The sequence below is a fragment of the Panulirus ornatus genome, chromosome 52 (genome assembly GCF_036320965.1).
Source record: "Panulirus ornatus isolate Po-2019 chromosome 52, ASM3632096v1, whole genome shotgun sequence".
NCBI lineage: Eukaryota > Metazoa > Arthropoda > Malacostraca > Decapoda > Palinuridae > Panulirus > Panulirus ornatus.
Window position 1 is genome coordinate 16529857 of NC_092275.1, and position 24836 is coordinate 16554692.

At 45.2% G+C, this 24836-nt stretch overlaps 1 protein-coding gene across 4 annotated transcripts in view; it reads left to right on the forward strand.

Moving 5' to 3' along the window:
• Positions 1-24836, forward strand: part of LOC139765117 (uncharacterized) — a 246508-nt gene that overhangs the window by 172240 nt on the left and 49432 nt on the right. For all 4 annotated transcript variants that reach the window (XM_071692304.1, XM_071692303.1, XM_071692306.1 and 1 more), the window contains one exon: positions 5972-6012. The gene's annotated coding sequence lies outside the window, so the exon portion shown is untranslated. The remainder of the gene's footprint in view (positions 1-5971; positions 6013-24836) is intronic.

Sequence of the window (24836 nt, forward strand, 5' to 3'; positions counted from 1 at the left end):
CTAGCACGTAGCGCTCACCGCAGATGAAATTTCGAGTTGCGAAGAATGAGTCTTGTGAGTTACGTATGGTCAAGTATTAAGTATGTGATGGAGAGATTATATATGTTTGTGGACTAAACGACCACGCGTGGGTTGAGGAAGAACGAAGAGACAGCAACTTGGGCCAAGGGAGTGAGACTTGACAGCCACTAAAGTGCTGGCTCACCGTGTAGCCGTCACCAGGAGCAAGAGATAGAGAAACAGACAGACAGATGGACACACTGACAGCTTCAGTAGAGGGATTAAATCAGATGTATTTGCCACTTCAATCCGACCAGACGTTTATCACCATTAACGAAGATTAACGACGCGTTCACTGCTCGGATTAACGTCACATTAAGCAAACACAAGGCTGACCAGAGCCGGACCTCGGGGGAACTTGGTCCTGGGAAAAGTTAAACTGGGAGATAATGGCTAACGTGAGGGAAGGTAATGGTGGGAAAAAAGAAAACCAGTCGGGCCAGTGGACATTGCAAGGGGGTGGGAGGAGAGATGGATCTCTATTTGTAGTAGTGGTGCATCCTAGAGAAAAAAAAGAGACTCTCTCTCTCTCTCTCTCTCTCTCTCTCTCTCTCTCTCTCTCTCTCTCTCTCTCTCTCTCTCTCTCTCTCTCTCTCTCTCTCTCTCTCTCCCCATCTCCAACGCTGGCGTCATCAAAGCCTCCTTCAACATGAGCCTGAACAGTCATCTGTTCCAGTACTTATTATTTCTCAACGAAGCCCAGCGCTTGAGCCAGACCCAGCCCACACCAACAACAGATTCTCAGATTCGCCTCCTCCTGGACGTCACCAATGGTACTTACGGTATACCACAAACAGATCCAAGTGAACATCGACAATTTGCAGCAGCGACCAGATGTCTCCACTATGACATCAGTTCCAGCAACACCAAGTGCACAAAACCCAGCGACCAATTCAAATTTGGAATCTCCTTTAAGAACATCAAGACGAGAAATTTCCTCGTGACCAAAAGCTTCATCCGGAACCAGCACCGTCTCAAGAGTATTCAAGTAATTCCTAGACTCATGTCAGGAAAGAGGCGCTGTAGACTCATGAATAACAAAGTATATGGGACTTACCACCACCTCCCCCACCAACACCACCATCTGTAGATGTATCACTATATGTCTCCAACATGTTGCATCCAGGTCACACATTCAATATCAAAATGGAACCAAACTTACGAATCAACAGACGGTAGTTTCATCAAAATTGCTGAAGCGCATTAGATCAACTAATCACCTTCTCATCACAGAAGCTCTCATCCTGCAATCAGTCTACAAAACACCATGCAAGATTGTACACCACCTCAACTCGACATCTCGTAACAGAGACGAGGTGTTTCCCCACACTGCTACGCTTGCCTCCTTTCGCAGAACCTGAGTTATTCCTGAAATCACCATCACGATGGAATAGCGCATTTTGTCTGCCTCCTAACTGAATACTTCGTGTCCTTTTTGTCATGCTTGAAATCTGAAGGTTCAGTTTTCTGTGAATCGGACAAAATACTATGGTCACTGGTACCTAGTTTTCCCGCCAACGGTGTAGTGAGTCCTGGTAACGGCTGTCCCGGTACCGGTAAGGTGGTGGGGCCAACACCGGGTGTAGGTGGTTGTCAGGAACTACTGGGAGGGGAGGGAGCAGCGGCCGGTAATGACATAATTGGGCAGGTGTGTAAACCTGCTGGGAGGGGAGGGGCAGGGGAAGTGGTGGTTGTGAGGGAGGGAGGGTCGGTCAGAGGGGAGGTAGTAATTACAATCACGGATGACTGACTTTTCTACACTATCTCACTTCCTCCTCCTCTTCCTCCTCTCCTCTTCCTCCTCCTCCTCTCCTCCTCATCCTCCTCCTCCTCCTCTCCCATCCTTACCCTAGTCTTCCCCTACTTTCCTAACTTCCTCCCTTCCTTTCCCTGCCTTTTTCTTTCTCCTTTCCCTTTCCATTCATTCCCTCCCCTAGACTCCGGCTCTGGAGTTGTATCACAATACTCGCCACGCACACCACAGTAAGGCTGGCGTGTCACACTGTGCACCCCAGGCCAAGATGATGGAGGGTGAGGGGAGTGTGTTGGGGAGAAGGAGGGGGTGTTGCTCCCTGGGGAGAGAACTGTCGTGAATTTCCAAGGATAAGATATAGGTCAGACACACACTGTGCTGGGAAGAAAAAAATATGCGAGAAAAATCGAGAATTTGGATACAAAACTCAGACTTATAATTCAAATTTGATTCTCTAAATATAAATTTTTCTAATATGAATATATTTTGTGGCTTTTCAGATCAGATCTATAAATTGGATTAAGAGAAGGATTTATCGCGTGAATTAACATAGACATAAATCCACGAAATCTAGACTTGAATTAATGAGAACTTTCATCTTGTATTTCTAAGCAACGTAGATTTACGTAAATACACACAGACAGATTTATATAGGGGGTAATATACATTTTACATCTTAGATTTTCAAGTTATATGAACAACGAAGATTTGCATTGCTGATCCTGCCATGTTTTGCACAGATTGATGCCATAATTTTGAGTGAGCTTCGATCGATTTCTTTGTTATTGAGTTGCCTGATGTTATCGCTCTGGGAGTGGCCCAGGATGTGGGGCTCAAGGGGTTACGTGGCCATGTAGGTATGTGGCCATGTACGTATGTGGCCATGTATGTATGTGTCCATGTACGTATGTGGCATGTAGGTATGTGGCCATGTAGGTATGTGGCCATGTAGGTATGTGGCCATGTACGTATGTGGCCATGTATGTACGTGGCCGGTCACTGAAAATCATTCTTTATTATCATTATTATTATCATTATTACTATTATTATTATCACTATTATTATTATTATCATTATTATTTGTTATTATCATTATTATCATTATCATTATCATTATTATTATTATTATTATTATTATTATTATTATTATTATTATTGTTATTATTATTATTATTATTATTATTATCATTATCATTATTATTAATATTATCATTATTATTATTATTATTATTATTATTATAATTATTATTATTATTATTATTATCATTATCATTATTATCACCATTATTATTATATATACTATCATTATCATTATCATTGTTGTTATTATCATTATTGTTATTATTATCATTATCATTATCATTATCATTTTTTTATCATTTTCATCATTATCATTATTATCATTATCATTATTATCATTATCATTATTATCATTATCATTATCATACCTTTATCCTTTCATTAACAACCCTGTCATAATGGTACAAACGCTCATATGTCTTTATACACACACACACACACACACACACACACACACACACACACACACACACACACACACACACACGACCCTCAACAGATCAGAATTGCGGGAAATCCCTTCCAGTCGACAACATGGCGAGCTCTTATTCTCGACCATGGACGTCTGAAGGCGAGGTAGAAGCCATCATGTCTCTGCCTTGAAGCTTCAACCCCGTGAAGGACGACCAAGAATTGGATGACACACTCACACAAACACCCACCAGCCTTACCTTCAACACAGGCGACGTGCCTGTGTTCAACCCAAACCCAGATTTATCAAAAAATTATTAATAATAGTAATTGTATTAGAATTCGCCTCATTTCTATGCTATGAATCAATTGTGAAATGAAACTTTGCGTTATATTTACGACGTAAACGCATTCTTCAACCTACGTCTGTTCTGTGTGTCGTAGTACGCATGTATAAGCTAAGCTGAGGGGCGTATGAAATGCCGCTGGATATCCTCCCCCTCCTGTATAACCACACTCTAAAAGTAGGAACAGAGGACGGAATCAAGTGAAGATAATTCTCTCCTCGAAGTTCCACTCGTCTGTTTCTGTCGTTGGCTCGCTAAGGCGTTGAAAACCCGACAGATAAAGAATGATACGAATCTACACAATTGGATACCTATTTAACAGGTCGTTGAAATCACCAGTTCGAGGGGGAAAATGGAAAATTGAAAACTAAAAATCCTTTTGTAGTTTTCGGTTGAATTGAACGTCTGAGACCAAGTGGGTTGAGTGGTGAGAACTGAGTGTGTTCAACACGAGATCACTAGTCAGTGAACTGCTGCCTGGTGAACACTGCTATTTGTTCAACTAGTTGCTGCCTCAAAAGGATAAGGGAGGATTTTTTTATTTCTTCCAGGAAGATTGGTAAGAATTTTACCTTATTTAGGTGGGGGTGGTTCTCTTGACCTGGTGGGAGTGGCTATCTTGACCTGTGGGAGTGGTTATCTTGACCTGTGGGAGTGGTTATCTTGACCTGTGGGAGTGGTCATCTTGACCTGTGGAAGTGGCAATCTTGACCTGTGGGAGTGGCCATCTTGACCTGTGGAAGTGGTCATCTTGACCTGTGGGAGTGGTCATCTTGACCTGTGGGAGTGGCAATCTTGACTTGTGGGGGTGGTTATCTTGACCTGGTGGGGCTGGCTATCTTGACCAGGTCAAGGTGGATATCTTGACCAGGTCAGGGTGGATATCTTGACCAGGTCAGGGTGGATATCTTGACCAGGTCAGGGTGGATATCTTGACCTGGTGGGGCTGGCTATCTTGACCAGGTCAGGGTGGATATCTTGACCAGGTCAGGGTGGATATCTTGACCTGGTGGGGCTGGCTATCTTGACCAGGTCAGGGTGGATATCTTGACCAGGTCAGGGTGGATATCTTGACCTGGTGGGGCTGGCTATCTTGACCAGGTCAGGGTGGATATCTTGACCAGGTCAGGGTGGATATCTTGACCTGGTGGGGCTGGCTATCTTGACCAGGTCAGGGTGGATATCTTGACCAGGTCAGGGTGGATATCTTGACCTGGTGGGGCTGGCTATCTTGACCAGGTCAGGGTGGATATCTTGACCAGGTCAGGGTGGATATCTTGACCTGGTGGGGCTGGCTATCTTGACCAGGTCAGGGTGGATATCTTGACCAGGTCAGGGTGGATATCTTGACCTGGTGGGGCTGGCTATCTTGACCAGGTCAGGGTGGATATCTTGACCAGGTCAGGGTGGATATCTTGACCAGGTCAGGGTGGATATCTTGAAGTGAGTTTAGTGGCTATCTTGACCGGATGAGAGTCATTATGCCAAGGGTCATTGACAGCCAGGGTGTTAAGGGTCGTTATGGCTCGAGAAATGACAGACAGACAGACAAACACAGACAGGTAGAACAGACAGACAGACAGACAGAGAGAAAGGACTATAGAAGACAGACAGACAAGCAGACAGACAGACACAATCAGCCACACGAATTAAAAGTCTAGACAACACACAGACGAGCAGTCACAGAAAGAAAACGAAGGGCGGTATCGGCTGTGCATGGAAGAGGAACACCAGAGAAAACGGTGAATGCTGAGCGAGGAAGCAACATGCAAGGAAGACTTGGCAGTAATGCCCAGTGCGAAGAAGTAATTAGATAACTTAATTACCCCAATAATTACAAGTTATACACGAGATAACAAAGTCACCAAGTGCGTAGGAATCATAATTGTACGAAATAAACGGAGATACGAAATAGAAAATGGTCTGCATGCCTGATAATTATGTATATATATATATATATATATATATATATATATATATATATATATATATATATATATATATATATATACATAATTATCAGGCATGCAGACCATTTTCTATTTCGTATCTCCGTTTATTTCGTACAATTATATATATATATATATATATATATATATATATATATATATAACAACCTGTCTTGCTTTTGATGAACTTGGTTGTTAGTGTCGATGCTACACTCCACATCAGTTGTAGCCATGATATACAACCCTGTATAAAGTAATGCTGACGATCATATATGTAAAACTGAACCAGTTTAACTGAATATATTATTGTCATCGTAACTCATTTATCTGTACAGTTCGGATTTGTATATAAATTCCTTTTCTTCTTTCAGACGCTGAGAACTGAAGGCTTAGCCCGCTTCAGACCTGAAAGGTAAGCTTAGAAAGCTTGTGTTTTTTTTTTTCCTTAACAGTTGCTATATGATATTTGATGCCCAAATGTAAAAGGGATATTGCACGTCAAAAAAAAAAAACTTTGCATACAATCACTGCAGTATGACGAATATGAGCCATGGAATACAACACTGAATTAAAGACATACACAGGTCACTAGATATGGTTTGTGACGTAGGAATTCTGTATTTCCCGTGGGGATCAGTATTTCAGGATCAGTATAGCTAGGGATGGGTGTATACCGCAGATCTCAGTGTAGTGGCCGCAATAAGCAGTTGGTTGATATAGAGGGTTCTTAATGGGTGTATATGGTCTTTATACGAGGGTCGTGTTTGTGAACGCAGGTCTTCGCGTAACGTTGGGTTAACTATAAGAAAAACCTCTGTAGTGTATAATTCATCGAGCTTCCTACATAGAAATACGTCACTGATACGAAATTCTACGTATGATATTGTCAGAATGATTTGGTCATACTCAAGAGTCCCAGTATGATCTGTGTAGTTTTGTCGACTGTTTCCCTGTCTACTGTGGGTCATGTGACGGGAGCTGACCCTGACGGAGCCCCGCCAGTCTTCCGTCTACTCCTGGACGGTAGTCAGTCCTGACAGGAAGGACGGATCATTGATCACAACTCCATCACTGGACGAGATCATTCGTCTGATAACAGGGCATTACCTTGCCACTCTGTTCACGCCTGAAGTCCCCCTCCTCCTCTGTGTCCCATTCTCTGACTGTGGTACAGATCTCCGAGAAACCCGCTGCCACTGTGGCACAGATCTTCGACTCATCCGCCGACACTGTGGCACAGACAGGTCTTCTATCATCACCCCCTCACCCCCCACCACAACTGGAAGGGGGGAAGGGAGGGAGCAAAAGATTGTGAGGACCTGAAAGAGACCTGCCTGATCATCAAAGCCTCGGCTGCTGGACACCTGCTACCAGCCAAGCAGATAAAACTTTTGATCAAGCAGGCACGTCTCTCCTGCTGGTGCGTCTGCTCAGCTCCTCCCTCTCCCCCACACACCCCACCCTCACCTCACCCAAGCGCCACCCCACCCCACCTCACCCAAGCGCCACCTCACCCCACCTCACCCAAGCGCCACCTCACCCCACCTCACCCAAGCGCCACCCCACCCTCACCTCACCCAAGCGCCACCCCACCCCACCTCACCCAAGCGCCACCCCACCCTCACCCAAGCGCCACCTCACTCCCAAGCGCCACCTCACCCCACCTCACCCAAGCGCCACCCCACCCCACCTCACCCAAGCGCCACCCCACCCTCACCTCACCCAAGCGCCACCTCACCCCACCTCACCCAAGCGCCACCTCACCCCACCTCACCCAAGCGCCACCTCACCCCACCTTACCCAAGCGCCACACCACCCCACCTCACCCAAGCGCTACACCACTAATGACCCCAGTAATAGGTGGATGATGATGAGGACTTATTAAGTTAGAAGGGGAGGTCCTGTATTCCAAAAATGTAGTTTGGTGTCCGCCTTTTCGAAAGAGCCATGCGCGTCCAACTGACTTTGAACCCTGATGATGTGATTTTTTGGTACCATGTTGTTGGTCTGGGGCCGTGGGTTTTGTTAGCATCATTCATTATCATTTTTACGGACTCTGCAAGACAAGCAAAAATTTTCAGGATACAACGACGTCGCGTTCATGTTGCTTTAAACAATATGGAGTCATTAATTAGATTCTTTTTTATGGTACACATGACGAGGTGTCTCAGTGGAGCAAGACTATATTTTTTTTTTTTGAAATTTAATTGATGATAAAACCAATTTCCTCAGTGGGTTGTGGTGCCCCAGAGGGTTTGGTCAGTCTGACCCAATGTTTTCCACTGGAAGTGATGTAGTGGGGTTGGAGGGGCGTGCGGGCAGGCAGGACGAACAGCGGCAGTGAATGGCAGCCCCACACAGGGAGCACAAGGGAGTGAATAGCTGCCCCACACAGGGAGCAAGGGAGGGAGGGAGAGAGAGAAAGAATGGCAATAGAAGGGAGGAGATTTTTGTGACAATCATGTCATGTTGACTGACTCGAATATGTAGATACTGGTCGTGTAAGAGAATGTCTGAGAGAGAGAGAGAGAGAGAGAGAGAGAGAGAGAGAGAGAGAGAGAGAGAGAGAGAGAGAGAGAGAGACTCACATACACCTAAGATCTTAAACCTCTCCCTCACCCCACCCCCTTCACCCTCCCTCTACCCCTCTGTAGCCTACCACATCTCCCAACCCAACTCCCTCACCCTACAACCCTACCCTTTCCTCCCACCACCCCATACCCCCATTCCAATATTCTACACACACACACACACACACACACACACACACACACACACACACTGTAACCTAGGTGTCAGACCACACCCTACAGGCTATGCAAGCTACAGAGGCTACAGGCTCCAGGCTATACAGGCTATACAGCTACAGGCTATACAGACTACAGGCTACAGGCTATACAGGTTACAGACTATAGAGGCTATGCAGGCTACAGGCTACAGGCTATACAGCTACAGGCTACAGAGGCTATACAGGCTACAGGCTATACAGGCTATACAGGCTACAGGCTGTCACACGAACCGAGGGGTCGAGCTGAGCTCTCCACGACCGCACGAAAATTGACATTTCGAGTCTTCCTCTGCACCTGGACGACCTTGAAGACATCCCTCACCTTTACCCATCACTCAGGCCATCAACAGTACTCATGCCATTACGAAAACATGAATTCGTATCATGCAGCGTTCTCCCCATGGCTCTTACCTCTCCACTTATCTCATTTGTTGCCTGAGGGAAACAAAAATATGGTTCTTTCTTTATCAACGGAAATACGGTGGATAGAGAGAGGGGGTGGTTCCATCCCACCCCATTACTTACTCTCCCACTACACCTTTCCCGTCGTTTCTTTTCTCTTGAGGACTATACGATAAATATGGCTTAATGCACGGGAGGGTTACCATCCATCAGTGTAAATCAAGGCGTCCAAGATAACGATAGGGTTGTATCCCGGTCCATAACAGCGTCATCCCCAGGCAGCCTAATGACATAGGTTCGACATGGGTCCTCCTGCCCGTGAACGTAGATAATATAGTGGTATAATGGCTAGCTGATGCCGGGGTTCCATGCCCGGTAGAGGTAGCTAGCAGAGATCACGTTCCTCACTCTATCTGTCTGTCTCTCTGTCTGTCTACTGTGCTGGCAGAGATCACGCCCCTCACTCTGTCTGTCTGTCTACTGTCTGTCTACTGTGCTGGCAGAGATCACGTTCCTCACTCTGTCTGTCTGTCTACTCTCTGTCTACTGTGCTGGCAGAGATCACGCCCCTCACTCTGTCTGTCTGTCTACTGTCTGTCTACTGTGCTGGCAGAGATCACGCCCCTCACTCTGTCTGTCTGTCTACTGTCTGTCTACTGTGCTGGCAGAGATCACACCCCTCTGTCTGTCTGTCTGTCTGTCTTATCTGTTGTTTTCTCTGGTTATCTGTTGCCTGAGGCGTCTGTTACCCTGTTGTCTGAGTATGATGTTCTCTCGTTGTCTGTGGTTCATTCTGTTGTTCAGTATGTGCATCTGCTTTCCTTATGAGCCTGTCTGTTGTCTTCTGTTTCATGTCTGTGCATCGGTCTGTTATATTGTCTGTTTAACAGTCAATTAAGGTTTTTTCCGTTTTTTTTCTTTTGATTCTTCGTCTGTTATGTTTCATTGAAGACCATCATTGTCTGTTGCCTTCTGTTTTCCAGTTGAAACAGACCGTAGCCACAATGATGTCTGTGCACAGCCAACCATCTCTTTTTCTTGCTGTCTGTAAGTCCATTGTTCCTCAAGAGCATCACTAAGGTCGAGATGGTATACAGTAGTAGCTGGCTGGTCGACCATCATGACGGGGGATAAGCCAACCACGTCATTATCCTCCCGAAGAAGCGATGTTGGAGGACGTGGTGGTGGTGGTGGCGGCGGCGGGGGGAATGTTGGAGATGATGATCACTATAGTCAGTGGTGGTGATGATGGGAGTAGTATTGGTGGAGATGATAGAGCGTTGTTGGTGATTCTTCTCTCCCGCAGCCACTGGTGGAGATGACGATGGTGGAGATGGTGGTGATGGTGGGTTCTCGTGGTGGTGGAGATGACGAGGGGTATCCGCTTGTGTTGGTGATGATGGGGATAGTGTTGGTGAATGGTAGTCATTGATACTGGTGATGGTGATAGATGTCATTGTGAAGATAATTGATGACGTTTGATGGGTGATAACGACCGTAATTATGGTCACTCTAATGACATGGTTAATGAGAGCGATGTTGGCACTGGTTATGACTATGGCTATAGGGTCGATGGATGGTGTCATAATCGAGGGTTTACCACCTTGTTGGTTACTGAGGCAGCTACACCAGGGGATGGTAATGATATATGCAATGTTGGCACACACTATATAGCGGTGATGGCAGGAGTGCTTCGTCCCATCACTTATGGTGGCAGGAGTGCTTCGTCCCATCACTTATGGTGGCAGGAGTGCTTCGTCCCATCACTAGTGGTGGCAGGAGTGCTTCGTCCCATCACTTATGGTGGCAGGAGTGCTTCGTCCCATCACTTATGGTGGCAGGAGTGCTTCGTCCCATCACTAGTGGTGGCAGGAGTGCTTCGTCCCATCACTAGTGGTGGCAGGAGTGCTTCGTCCCATCACTAGTGGTGGCAGGAGAACTTCGTCCCAACACTAGTGGTGGCAGGAGTGCCTCGTCCCATCACTAGTGGTGGCAGGAGTGCTTCGTCCCATCACTAGTGGTGGCAGGAGTGCTTCGTCCCATCACTTATGGTGGCAGGAGTGCTTCGTCCCATCACTAGTGGTGGCAGGAGTGCTTCGTCCCATCACTAGTGGTGGCAGGAGTGCTTCGTCCCATCACTAGTGGTGGCAGAAGTGCTTCGTCCCATCACTGGTGGTGGCAGGAGTGCTTCGTCCCATCACTTATGGTGGCAGGAGTGCTTCGTCCCATCACTAGTGGTGGCAGGAGTGCTTCGTCCCATCACTAGTGGTGGCAGGAGTGCTTCGTCCCATCACTAGTGGTGGCAGAAGTGCTTCGTCCCATCACTGGTGGTGGCAGGAGTGCTTCGTCCCATCACTAGTGGTGGCAGGAGTGCTTCGTCCCATCACTAGTGGTGGCAGAAGTGCTTCGTCCCATCACTGGTGGTGGCAGTGTGAACTAAGATCACTCTCACGGTGTCAATAGCATCCCATTGTCCTTGATGACGCTTTCCAACCCTCTCATCCTCCCACGTACAAAAAAAATAGAGATTCCAAACCCACGGAAATTTGGACCCTCCGGTTTACTCACACAGGGACCTGACACCCTTCCCAGCGCTCCAATCCCCCACTGGCTTATCTAAGAGTACAACCAACACCCTATTTGACAATCTACCAATGAAACAAGATCTTTAAGGCACAGATTAAGTATACTATAGATCAACATATGTTCGTACACGAGTGTATATTAACCCTCAGGTGTGTTTAAGGCTCGCATCACGAAGGGTAGAAATGCACTCGAAGGTCGCAAACAGGTCTAGAGGTACCTCGAGTCTTTCCCTCTCCTCTTTTGCCACCACACACACACACACACACCCAGGGTGCCGCCCGAACCAGCCAGCCACACCTCTAGAACAGAGCCCTTCCTCCTCCCTCCCTCCCTCTCGCACAGCCTCGCTGTCTACCTCCGACGGGTGGCTATTGTGGGTCCCCATGATGGGCCAGGACGAACCTGACATGCGCTGCGTCATATATGAGAGAGAGAGAGAGAGAGAGAGAGAGAGAGAGAGAGAGAGAGAGAGAGAGAGAGAGAGAGAGATGGAAGCTGGACCGCCCGTCCTTCGTGCTGACCTCCTCCTATCACTGGGATTGTGTGGGTGGAGAGAGAGAGAGAGAGAGAGAGAGAGAGAGAGAGAGAGAGAGAGAGAGAGAGAGAGAGAGAGGAGTGAGTGGTCGCCCTCACACCGATGCCTCGCCTCCACTACAATTCACGATGTGGATCGCGTGGTTTGTGTGTGTGAGGGGGAGGATTCGAGTGAGGGTCGAGCATATGAGGTTGATGACGGAGGATACGGTGAGTGTGACACCTCGATGGCAACACTGGGAGAATCATGGCCTTGTCTCGTGAAGAAGAGGAGGAACGAAGACTCAGCCAAGTGAGGATGGCGCCAGCGGATGGATTAATGTCATACAATACAAACAACGTTAAGGGCTACCCGAGGATTGAGATATCTGTTGATTCTCGACCTTAAGGGAGCTACTGTTTTCCACACTGTCTTGCTGTATGCCATGCAGCACTTCCTCCTCCTCCTCCTCCTTCTCCTTCTCCACCTCCTCCTTCTCCACTTCCTCCTCCTCCACTTCCTCCTCCTCCTCCTCTTCTCTCCTTCCTATAGCTCAGGAAATTTCGCTGCTCATCCCCGTTTTCTTCACGTCCGTTAATGATAATGTTTACTCATAATAAATGTCACGTGAGCGTCTGTTATGAGGCAGTGAGGTGGAGGACGGCCCAGGGGTTAGTTACGAACTCTCTCTCTCTCTCTCTCTCTCTCTCTCTCTCTCTCTCTCTCTCTCTCTCTCTCTCTCTCTCTCCCGGGACCTTGCGGCAGCCCGCCCGCAGCAACTCGGGACGCAACCGCAACTTGCTGGCGGCCAAGTAGACTTGACCTGGTTGTTTTGCGACTCGAAGCTTCAGGTGAGTGTGGTAATTGAGTCATTTCACGCGGCGGAAGCCGATGACTCAGAGGGTTCGAACCTGTCCGAAAGCCGGAGCGAGCTACCGGTACATCCAGCCACTGTCCGCTGCTCCTGGAACCACTGGAAGTAACCTAAAACCACTTGATGGTTTCGAACATTGTCAAGAGCCAGTGGCCAATATTTCAGAAAGTCTTTTCAGCTATTCGACACACCGATCTCCCTTTCTTAAAGCCACTGCATCATTCTGAAACCGATCCTGAAGCAGTGAAACGTCCCCTGGAGTGGTTGTGAACCATTTGGCATTCATGAAGCACCGTCGGGCAGCACGGCGCTACCCAGCCCCAGCGGGGCTTCGTGGAGGAAAGTTCGGAACTTCGAAGCGTCTTGGAAGAGCCTTTGTAAGTGTTACTTCTCGTCGCCTCTGGGTCGTCAGAGATGCCTGGAAATGGACATTTTTGTGCGTCCAGAATGTCAAGGAAGCATTTTGGTAATCCGTCAAGAGCCAGAGAGGAAGGTCACGACGGTACGACCCTAGAGCACGACGGTACGACCCTTGAGCACGACGGTACGACCCTTGAGCACGACGGTACGACCCTTGAGCACGACGGTACGACCCTTGAGCGTGATGGTACGACCCTTGAGCACGACGGTACGACCCTTGAGCACGCGGTACTACCTTTAAGCACGACTATACGACCCTTGAGTGTGGTCCTCTCGTCCTTTGACCTGACCGTAAAGAATCAGGTCAAAGATCAAACCATCATACCGCAAGGTCGTACCGTCACCCCTAAGGGTCGTACCGTCGTGCTCAAGGGTCGTGCCATCACGCTCAAGGGTCGTACCGTCGTGGCCAAGGGTCGTGCGATCGTGCTTAATAACGCTCACGGAACTACACGTCTGTCCCCGGGGGCCATGCAAACAAGACACGCACGTTCGTAGAGAGAGAGAGAGAGAGAGAGAGAGAGAGAGAGAGAGAGAGAGAGAGACGTGCAAACACATCCTCCTAAATCAGATTCTGAATATCACACTATTCCTACACACGACCTCAGGATCCCATACGCACATATAAGGACCACCAGAACGCACATGAAGACGACACGTCTGTACACGCATACGCACATGTACACCGCACCCGCACACGTTTGGGCTCATACGTACATGTAAACACTGAGGAGGGAGGGAGGGAGCCAAAAGGCGCAGTGTAGCAAACGAAGGGGTGGTGTCAGGTAGGCCAGAAATTAAAGGTCTTCGTCTTATTTATATATATACACCTTTCACCTCCTGCGATTCCTGTTGTATAGATGTGCTTGGATGATTTTTATGACGGGGAATTATCGGTCCAGAGGGATGATGTAGCCAACACTAACACCATGGGGTGAACTGTTTGCCGACACGGAGAGAGAAAAGTCGTTAAACACAGAGCAATGGCAACGCTGACCTCAAATTACCGCCAATAAATCGCTTAAGTTCATTTGATATTGGAATCGTCCGCATCCTGTATGTTCTTGCCGTTATTCACGACCAGCGCAGCTCTATATTTATTGTCGCCAAGGCTCTTTACTGAGAAATGAATGGCTAGTTTGGCATCCATTAATTTTGGAACTGCTCGGGATCGTTCTCGTATTCCACACTGCTAATGAAATCTTTTAAAAAGTATAAAACGTTTAGTATTCACAACCTGTAATCAAGAAACTTGCTATTAGATGCAATAAAATTAAGTAAGGGATACTTAAGAGCAAGATAAAGCCCTGTGATATTGTAAATATGTATTATTCTCGATTTCCACACATTGTGCAAGTGTGTAAATTATACAATTCAACAAATAGACTTCATTCCACGCAAGTTAAAATCTTTGAAGAAAGAACAAGAATGGCATGGTGCATGTAACCATTATTATATAATTCTATGAAGGGAACGTCAAAATAAAACTGATTACTAATTATGAAAAATAATCCGAAGAACTGAGGAAGGCAACATGACGGAGGAAGAAGTTGCCAAACACCACCACAAAGCCTGAGATGCGGTGTGGAATGTCTTCACAGACAATACTTTCGCTTTTGCGTATGTGACATTTTCACAGATACTCCTACTGCCTAGAATGGCAAATAAGATATTCATATATACGTATATAAGTGTTATAACATCCTTAGATTCAAGAAATAAAAGCAAAATAGGATTTCGCCTCTTCTTGGAAATGGTTCCCCGCCGACCGGTCACGTGATTTACGCCGATACGGGAAAATCTTAGCCTCGCGGCCGCCCGGGCAGACACACGGACGCCGATTGGTTCTTCTCGGACTTGAGACCCCGACTGGTAAATATAGACACACTGGCGGACATCAGGACTTTTATTAAAGAACTTCAGAAGTCTGCGCGGTAATGAGACACTTTTGTTAATAATCTCAAGACGTTTAACGGACATCTTTGCCTTTATTAGCGAACTTGGGGATTTTTAGCGATAGTCAGGACTGCCATTTATCGAGTTCTAAGACTTTTTACTTGAATATTAGGATTTCATTAGCGTAATTGGATACTTATAGCAAAAATCATGGTTTCCATTAGCGGGTTTCAGACTTTTTAGCGCACATTTGGACATTTATTGCTACTTCTGTATTAACAATAATATTTTTTTTTTCTATTTTTTATCTCCTAGTTCTTAGTTTGATGCGTTGCAAGGTAAAGTTTTGGCAACATTGCTTAGAAGCCAACCATCAGGTTTTAACGTTACTGTTTTAAGGACAAATATTATAAATAGCCATGGCTTTTCTGCTTCACATCGAAGATGGATCGAACTTTGCTTTGATCGAACTCTGCTTTGATCGAACTCTGCTTCCAACTTGTATATAGGTGACTCTGCCTGCAGTGCTACATTAGCTGTAACTTTACCTGGGGACGTTTTAGAAATACGAAAGAGTTTGCCTTGAAAGTAAGGTGAGGTTTCATTTGGCCTTAAAACCTAAGTATTGTTTTGAAACCTCGGGAGAGCTCCCACGGGTTTGAAACCTAGGAAGAGATATGACAGGGATTCGAAACCTATTAGCAGCGCCCTTACTGCTTTTGAAACCCACTGAAGATCTTTGACTGTCCTTTTCAACTTCATTATATCTTTCACATTTTCGATGCAGTAAATCCTCAGCAATATGCCCACAAAATCCCGAAAATAAGTGTCAGTTTTGGGGGTTAGAATCCCATGACTGTTGAGGATTCCTTTAGAAATAGCCAGAACGAACAATAACAACATTAAGACCCTTATTAATCATTTGTGCTTGTTTTTTGTTTATTGTGTCATCCATCTGTCTGTGTCTGCGTTAGTCTGGCTACATTTCTTTGCCTTCCCTGTGACCAAGTTGTCTCTTGCTTAGTTTCTGTGTCTCGTCATTTCTTGTTCCTGCATTGTCTTTGTGTGTTGTTCTTCCTCTCGCTCTCCTCTCCGTTTTTTATATATTTTTCCTTCGTTTTTATGTGTCTCTGTTTTAGATTAAGCGTTTGTATATATGTCTAAGATTTCAACATTCTTGTTCTTCGAATTCTTTCATTTCTTTTTATTTATAAGTTTTATCTGTTTCCAATATATATATATATATATATATATATATATATATATATATATATATATATATATATATATGTTCGCTGATGATACAGCGCTGGTGGCGGATTCATGTGAGAAACTGCAGAAGCTGGTGACGGAGTTTGGTAAAGTGTGTGGAAGAAGAAAGTTAAGAGTAAATGTGAATAAGAGCAAGGTTATTAGGTACAGTAGGGTTGAGGGTCAAGTCAATTGGGAGGTGAGTTTGAATGGAGAAAAACTGGAGGAAGTGAAGTGTTTTAGATATCTGGGAGTGGATCTGTCAGCGGATGGAACCATGGAAGCGGAAGTGGATCATAGGGTGGGGGAGGGGGCAAAAATTTTGGGAGCCTTGAAAAATGTGTGGAAGTCGAGAACATTATCCCGGAAAGCAAAAATGGGTATGTTTGAAGGAATAGTGGTTCCAACAATGTTGCATGGTTGCGAGGCGTGGGCTATGGATAGAGTTGTGCGCAGGAGGATGGATGTGCTGGAAATGAGATGTTTGAGGACAATGTGTGGTGTGAGGTGGTTTGATCGAGTAAGTAACGTAAGGGTAAGAGAGATGTGTGGAAATAAAAAGAGCGTGGTTGAGAGAGCAGAAGAGGGTGTTTTGAAGTGGTTTGGGCACATGGAGAGAATGAGTGAGGAAAGATTGACCAAGAGGATATATGTGTCGGAGGTGGAGGGAACGAGGAGAAGAGGGAGACCAAATTGGAGGTGGAGTGAAAAGGATTTTGTGTGATCGGGGCCTGAACATGCAGGAGGGTGAAAGGAGGGCAAGGAATAGAGTGAATTGGAGCGATGTGGTATACAGGGGTTGACGTGCTGTCAGTGGATTGAATCAAGGCATGTGAAGCGTCCGGGGTAAACCATGGAAAGCTGTGTAGGTATGTATATTTGCGTGTGTGGACGTATGTATGTACATGTGTATGGGGGGGGTTGGGCCATTTCTTTCGTCTGTTTCCTTGCGCTACCTCGCGAACGCGGGAGACAGCGACGAGGTATAAAAAAAAAAAAAAAAAAAAAAAAAAAAAAATATATATATATATATATATATATATATATATATATATATATATATATATATATATTCCTATGAGTCCACAAGGAAAATGAAACACATGGACAATCACATGTTTACCAAATGGCGTCCTAGCTTCGTCTCTTCGATGTATATCAACTGACTGTTATATTCCTCTCTTGTGTCTCCCCTGATGATGTGATTATTACAAGAAAGTGCACTTGGGAACTTTTCGTGTTTCATTTTCCTCGTGGACTCATAGGAATATCTTGATCACGCGCAAAATTGTGATCCTTTCCAATATATATATATATATATATATATATATATATATATATATATATATATATATATATATATAGATATATATATATATATATATATATATATATATATATATATATATATATATATATATATATATATATATATACACGTCAGTGAAGAGGGCACTGGAGGCCCAACCCATTTTCTGTCACAGGTCAATACAAGTCCAACACTTTAATTCCTCCTGACAGACCTCACACATTAGTGCGGCCAGTACAATGCTAATCAACACATCATTAGTCGACTGAGACGTCATTTTCCAACACTGAGTCTCAATAATACGTTATTACTACCATTTTCCTACGAGGGTTAACATTTTTTTCCCCCCCACAACCATCGTATTGAGACGAGTGAGTGTGGGAAAAAAAAAAACGAAGTCTTCTTTTGCCACCTTTGCTGACTACCTTCGTTGATCGAGACGATACGGTCTGTGATAATCCTCAGTAAACGCTCGTTGACCACTTGTGCTAGTGTCAAGATGGCGTGGCTTGACCCCTCTTGACCTGACCTGGACCTGGACAGGATTAGTGCTTGGGATTGTCATGCGCGTCCGAGTCCGATGAACATATGTGATGGATATTCTAAAGCCTAAGCCAAGTCCATACCATTACCTTCGGAGATTTGATTGTTCACCAGCTGATCCCAGAGAAACAATATATAATTGAATAGATAGGTCTGGAAATGATAAATATAACTTTAAAGAATAACTAAATGAGGAAGGACGTCAATAAAAGAAATTTAAAGCCAATTAAACTATGCATTATTGAAAGAAAAGTATTTTGTTTTTTTCTCTCGAATTACATGAAGCAGAACCGAACGCGAGAGGTGGAACTTCACCTCCGAATCGAACAGGTTCGTTTTGAGTCATTTATCGGCAGGACCCATCGCCTGGGAATCCGGGTGTTTAAGCGCGAGTTTTGGGAGGGCCGACGCGTTGGTCACAGATGCCACTCGCGATATTCGCCGCCAGATAAGACAATAGACGGATCAGTGTGTACTTTGGTCAGCGTTCCCATATGGCGAACGGCATGGAATATGGCGGGAAAGGACGTATGCAAACCTCCTGGTGGTTCGATGTCTCGAGGGGTTTCGAATATGGTTCATCCATATTTCTGTTGGGGTTTGATTCTCCTATGGCGTTTCGAATATGGTTCATCCATATTTCCGTTGGAGTTCGATTCTCCTATGGCGTTTCGAATATGGTTCATCCATATTTCGATTCGTAATACCCTGGAAGTTCATCAGCAGCTGATGATGTTGAGGTCTTTTGAAAAAAAACAAAAAAAGTGCCTTGGGGAAGACCTTGGAGGACCTAAGGGAAGGACCAAGGGGAAGGCCTGAGTAGGACCTGACGGCGACCTGGGTAGGACCTGACGGAGACCTGGAGAAGACCTGATTAAGAACAAGACGAGTGAATAAATAAATAAGGGTAAGAGGAGGAGAAAAGCACGAGAATCGATAAAGCAAGGAGAGATAAAACATCAGGCAGAGAAAGAGAGAGAGAGAGAGAGAGAGAGAGAGAGAGAGAGAGAGAGAGAGAGAGAGAGAGAGAGAGACGGGGGTTCTGTCTCTATCTATCGTGTTGACCTGAGCCATGCTGGACCCAGGCAATTTCAGTGGACTGACCAGAGACGACGTAACAATGATACGAGAGGTCGTAGGCTCTTGGCCAACCGACGAGACGCAGACGTGTCTTGAGCGATCCGAACCAGACGTAGAGATGTCTTAATGTGCCGCGCGAGACGTAGAAATGTCCTAGCGATTCGGGGGAGACATATAGGTCTCTTAGAAAGCCGAACGAGACGTAGAGATCTCGTAGTGGGTCGGACGAGACCTAAGAATCTCTTAGCAGACAGGGCGAGACTTACAGATCTCTTAGCGGGCCGGGCGAGACTTAAAGATCTCTTCGAGGACCGGACGAGACGTAGAAATCTCTCTTTGCGAACCGGACATAGACGCTTTCTGAGATCTCTTTTGTAAACCGGACGAGACGTCAGGGTCTCTCGCCTGAGCAAAGAAGACTTAAGCCCCCCCGGGAGAGATTCTGGGCGAGATAGGAGTCTCAGCACCAAGTCTTTAGCGGCGTTTCGGGTTTCGGCGATTTTAGCGAGATGTCGCTTGAGATAGCGAGAGGAAATAAAGATACATGAACGCCGGATTGGGGACGTGCTGATACGCCACCCTGATCTCTTCTCTAATGCGTATTGTGGAGACCGAACCCTTATAAAGAGGGACCTTCTATGAAGAAGAGACCGTCTCTCACAGAGAGAGAGAGAGAGAGAGAGAGAGAGAGAGAGAGAGAGAGAGAGAGAGAGAGAGAGAGAGAGATCTGTCTCGGAGGAACCATCTCTCACAAAGAGATCTCTCTTCGAGGGACCGTCTCTCCACACAACTTTGTCTCCTACAAAGAGTTCCTTTGTCATTTGAGGAACTGTCTCTCAGAGAGACAGACTATCTATCTAAGCATCTCCAACAATAACGATCTAGCCTCAAAGCACTACCATCACTAACCTAACCTAACCTCTAAGCATCTCCAACACTAACAATTTTTCATCCGATCGCCACCAACACTAACGATTTAGCAACTAAGCATCTCCAGCACTAACAACCTAGCCTCTAACCATCTCCAACACGAACAACCAAGCCTCTAATCATCTCCAACACTAACGACTTATCATCTAAGCATCTCCAACACTAACAATCTAACCTGTAGGCACCTCCAATACCAACAATCTAACCTCTAAGCATCTCCAGCACTAACGACCTAGCCTCTAACCATCTCCAACACTAACAACCAAGCCTTTAATCATCTCCAACACTAACGACTTACCATCTACGCACCTCCAACACTAACAATCTAACCTCTAGGCACCTCCAGCATTAACGACCTAGGGTCTAACCATCTCCAACACGAACAACCAAGCCTCTAATCATCTCCAACACTAACGACTTACCATCTAAGCACCTCCAACACTAATGCTTGCCCCTCCTCAAGATATCAGCACGTCTCAGGTTCATCAGTCGCTTGACCAGCGGATAACAACCAGCGGGTCTGCAGGAGGGAGAGAGGGAGTGAAGGCGGGGGGCCTCATATGCATTACAATGACCTGGGAAATCCATTCGTCGCGCCCTTAACTCAGGGTTAAGAACCCTTGAACACTGCTCATGTACGGAACGAGTCCTCGCCTCCCGCAAGGGGTCAGGTCTTTGACCCCTTCTGGGCTACGGGCGCTCAAAAAAAGGATATTGATTTTTAACTGTCTACAAAAATCGTAATGATTGATAAAGCAGATTTTTAGATGTCTGAACTCAAACACGGTTAATACAGAAGATTTTTAGACATACCGAATACAACTGCCCTTCTAACAAAAGCGAAAGGAACGACTTACAAGTCAAGTCTTTCACTTTATCAACTCGAAGAAAAGAAAAAAAATAAAATTAGCACCAAACTATAAGCTAAAAGAACGCGTCCCACAGCCGGATTTGTTGACTTATACGCGAACGCCTCCACACGACAACAAACTTACGCTTATACAAGAGGGAACTTTGCTGCGTATGGGGTTGCGTAGAAACCCACTTTCCCAGAAAATGTCAGTTATCGCAAATCAATGCTCGATCAACGATGGTGTTTACTGAACGTTAATTAATGAGAGAGTAATTGCTCGTTAGCTGGCCCGGTGAGGCGTTGCTCCTGACTGGTTTGTTTTTGCTGTATTTGTTTCTTGATGTGTTCGCTATTATGTGTTTGTTTCATATATTATCGGTGTTTGTTTCCATTTTGATAAGTGTATTTGTTAATGTATTTGTTTCTTGATATGTTCACTATTATGTGTTTGTTTCTCTGTTTATCGGTGTTCGTTTCCATGTTGATAAGTGTATTTGTTAATGTATTTGTTTCTTGGTTTGTGTACTTTGGTTGCCATGGTTTCTAGTCTCTTTGGTCTAAGTTTTTGTTCAGTTCTGATCCTTGTTTTACTTGTTTTTTAAGTGATTCCCATTTATTGTTCCATGTTTAGCTCGAGTTTTTTGCAACACTTTATGGTAAAGATTCTTATTGTTACGAATCCTGGTCATGCCCTTATTAATTACTACCCCTCTCTCTCTCTCTCTCTCTCTCTCTCTCTCTCTCTCTCTCTCTCTCTCTCTCTCTCTCTCTCTCTCTCATGCCTTTTTCTGGGCATCGCATGAGTCTCTCACTTCTCCCAGTCTCTTTGTATCCATCACTCATCTCTCGCATTATATATATATATATGTATATATATATATATATCTTCCGCAAAGCTTTTTTACTACCTCTTCTCTGTTTACCAAATCATTTTCCCTAACCCTCTCACTTTGCACACCACCTCGACCAAAACACCCTATATCTGCCACTCTGTCATCAGACACATTCAACAAACCTTCAAAATACTCATTCCATCTCCTTCTCACATCACCGCTACTTGTTATCACCTCCCCATTTACGCCCTTCACTGAAGTTCCCATTTGCTCCCTTGTCTTACGCACCCTATTTACCTCCTTCCAGAACATCTTTTTATTCTCCCTAAAATTTACTGATAGTCTCTCACCCCAACTCTCATTTGCCCTTTCTTTCACCTCTTGCACCTTTCTCTTGACCTCCTGTCTCTTTCTTTTATACTTCTCCCACTCAATTGCATTTTTTCCCTGCAAAAATCGTCCAAATGCCTCTCTCTTCTCTTTCACTAATACTCTTACTTCTTCATCCCACCACTCACTACCCTTTCTAAACAGCCCACCTCCCACTCTTCTCATGCCACAAGCATCTTTTGCGCAATCCATCACTGATTCCCTAAATACATCCCATTCCTCCCCCACTCCCCTTACTTCCATTGTTCTCACCTTTTTCCATTCTGTACACAGTCTCTCCTGGTACTTCCCCACACAGGTCTCCTTCCCAAGCTCACTTACTCTCACCACCTTCTTCACCCCAACATTCACTCCTCTTTTCTGAAAACCCATACTAATCTTCACCTTAGCCTCCACAAGATAATGATCAGACATCCCTCCAGTTGCACCTCTCAGCACATTAACATCCAAAAGTCTCTCTTTCGCACGCCTGTCAATTAACACGTAATCCAATAACGCTCTCTGGCCATCTCTCCTACTTACATAAGTATACTTATGTATATCTCGCTTTTTAAACCAGGTATTCCCAGTGGAATTTATTAAAAAAGGGGGTGACTGTATTGTTGACTGGTTGGTAAGGTTCAGTTGCACCTCTCAGCACATTAACATCCAAAAGTCTCTCTTTCGCACGCCTGTCAATTAACACGTAATCCAATAACGCTCTCTGGCCATCTCTCCTACTTACATAAGTATACTTATGTATATCTCGCTTTTTAAACCAGGTATTCCCAGTGGAATTTATTAAAAAAGGGGGTGACTGTATTGTTGACTGGTTGGTAAGGTTATTTAATGTATGTATGACTCATGGTGAGGTGCCTGAGGATTGGCGGAATGCGTGCATAGTGCCATTGTACAAAGGCAAAGGGGATAAGAGTGAGTGCTCAAATTACAGAGGTATAAGTTTGTTGAGTATTCCTGGTAAATTATATGGGAGGGTATTGATTGAGAGGGTGAAGGCATGTACAGAGCATCAGATTGGGGAAGAGCAGTGCGGTTTCAGAAGTGGTAGAGGATGTGTGGATCAGGTGTTTGCTTTGAAGAATGTATGTGAGAAATACTTAGAAAAGCAAATGGATTTGTATGTAGCATTTATGGATCTGGAGAAGGCATATGATAGAGTTGATAGAGATGCTCTGTGGAAGGTATTAAGAATATATGGTGTGGGAGGCAAGTTGTTAGAAGCAGTGAAAAGTTTTTATCGAGGATGTAAGGCATGTGTACGTGTAGGAAGAGAGGAAAGTGATTGGTTCTCAGTGAATGTAGGTTTGCGGCAGGGGTGTGTGATGTCTCCATGGTTGTTTAATTTGTTTATGGATGGGGTTGTTAGGGAGGTAAATGCAAGAGTCCTGGAAAGAGGGGCAAGTATGAAGTCTGTTGGGGATGAGAGAGCTTGGGAAGTGAGTCAGTTGTTGTTCGCTGATGATACAGCGCTGGTGGCTGATTCATGTGAGAAACTGCAGAAGCTGGTGACTGAGTTTGGTAAAGTGTGTGGAAGAAGAAAGTTAAGAGTAAATGTGAATAAGAGCAAGGTTATTAGGTACAGTAGGGGTGAGGGTCAAGTCAATTGGGAGGTGAGTTTGAATGGAGAAAAACTGGAGGAAGTGAAGTGTTTTAGATATCTGGGAGTGGATCTGTCAGCGGATGGAACCATGGAAGCGGAAGTGGATCATAGGGTGGGGGAGGGGGCGAAAATTTTGGGAGCCTTGAAAAATGTGTGGAAGTCGAGAACATTATCTCGGAAAGCAAAAATGGGTATGTTTGAAGGAATAGTGGTACCAACAATGTTGTATGGTTGCGAGGCGTGGGCTATGGATAGAGATGTGCGCAGGAGGATGGATGTGCTGGAAATGAGATGTTTGAGGAAAATGTGTGGTGTGAGGTGGTTTGATCGAGTAAGTAACGTAAGGGTAAGAGAGATGTGTGGAAATAAAAAGAGCGTGGTTGAGAGAGCAGAAGAGGGTGTTTTGAAATGGTTTGGGCACATGGAGAGAATGAGTGAGGAAAGATTGACCAAGAGGATATATGTGTCGGAGGTGGAGGGAACGAGGAGAAGAGGGAGACCAAATTGGAGGTGGAAAGATGGAGTGAAAAAGATTTTGTGTGATCGGGGCCTGAACATGCAGGAGGGTGAAAGGAGGGCAAGGAATAGAGTGAATTGGAGCGATGTGATATACAGGGGTTGACGTGCTGTCAGTGGATTGAATCAAGGCATGTGAAGCGTCTGGGGTAAACCATGGAAAGCTGTGTAGGTATGTATATTTGCGTGTGTGGACGTGTGTATGTACATGTGTATGGGGGGGGGTTGGGCCATTTCTTTCGTCTGTTTCCTTGCGCTACCTCGCAAACGCGGGAGACAGCGACAAAGTATAAAAAAAAAAAAAAAAAAAAATATATATATATAAGAGTAAATGTCAATAAGAGCAAGGTTATTAGGTACAGTAGGGTTGAGGGTCAAGTCAATTGGGAGGTGAGTTTGAATGGTGAGAGGCTGGAGGAAGTGAAGTGTTTTAGATATCTGGGAGTGGATC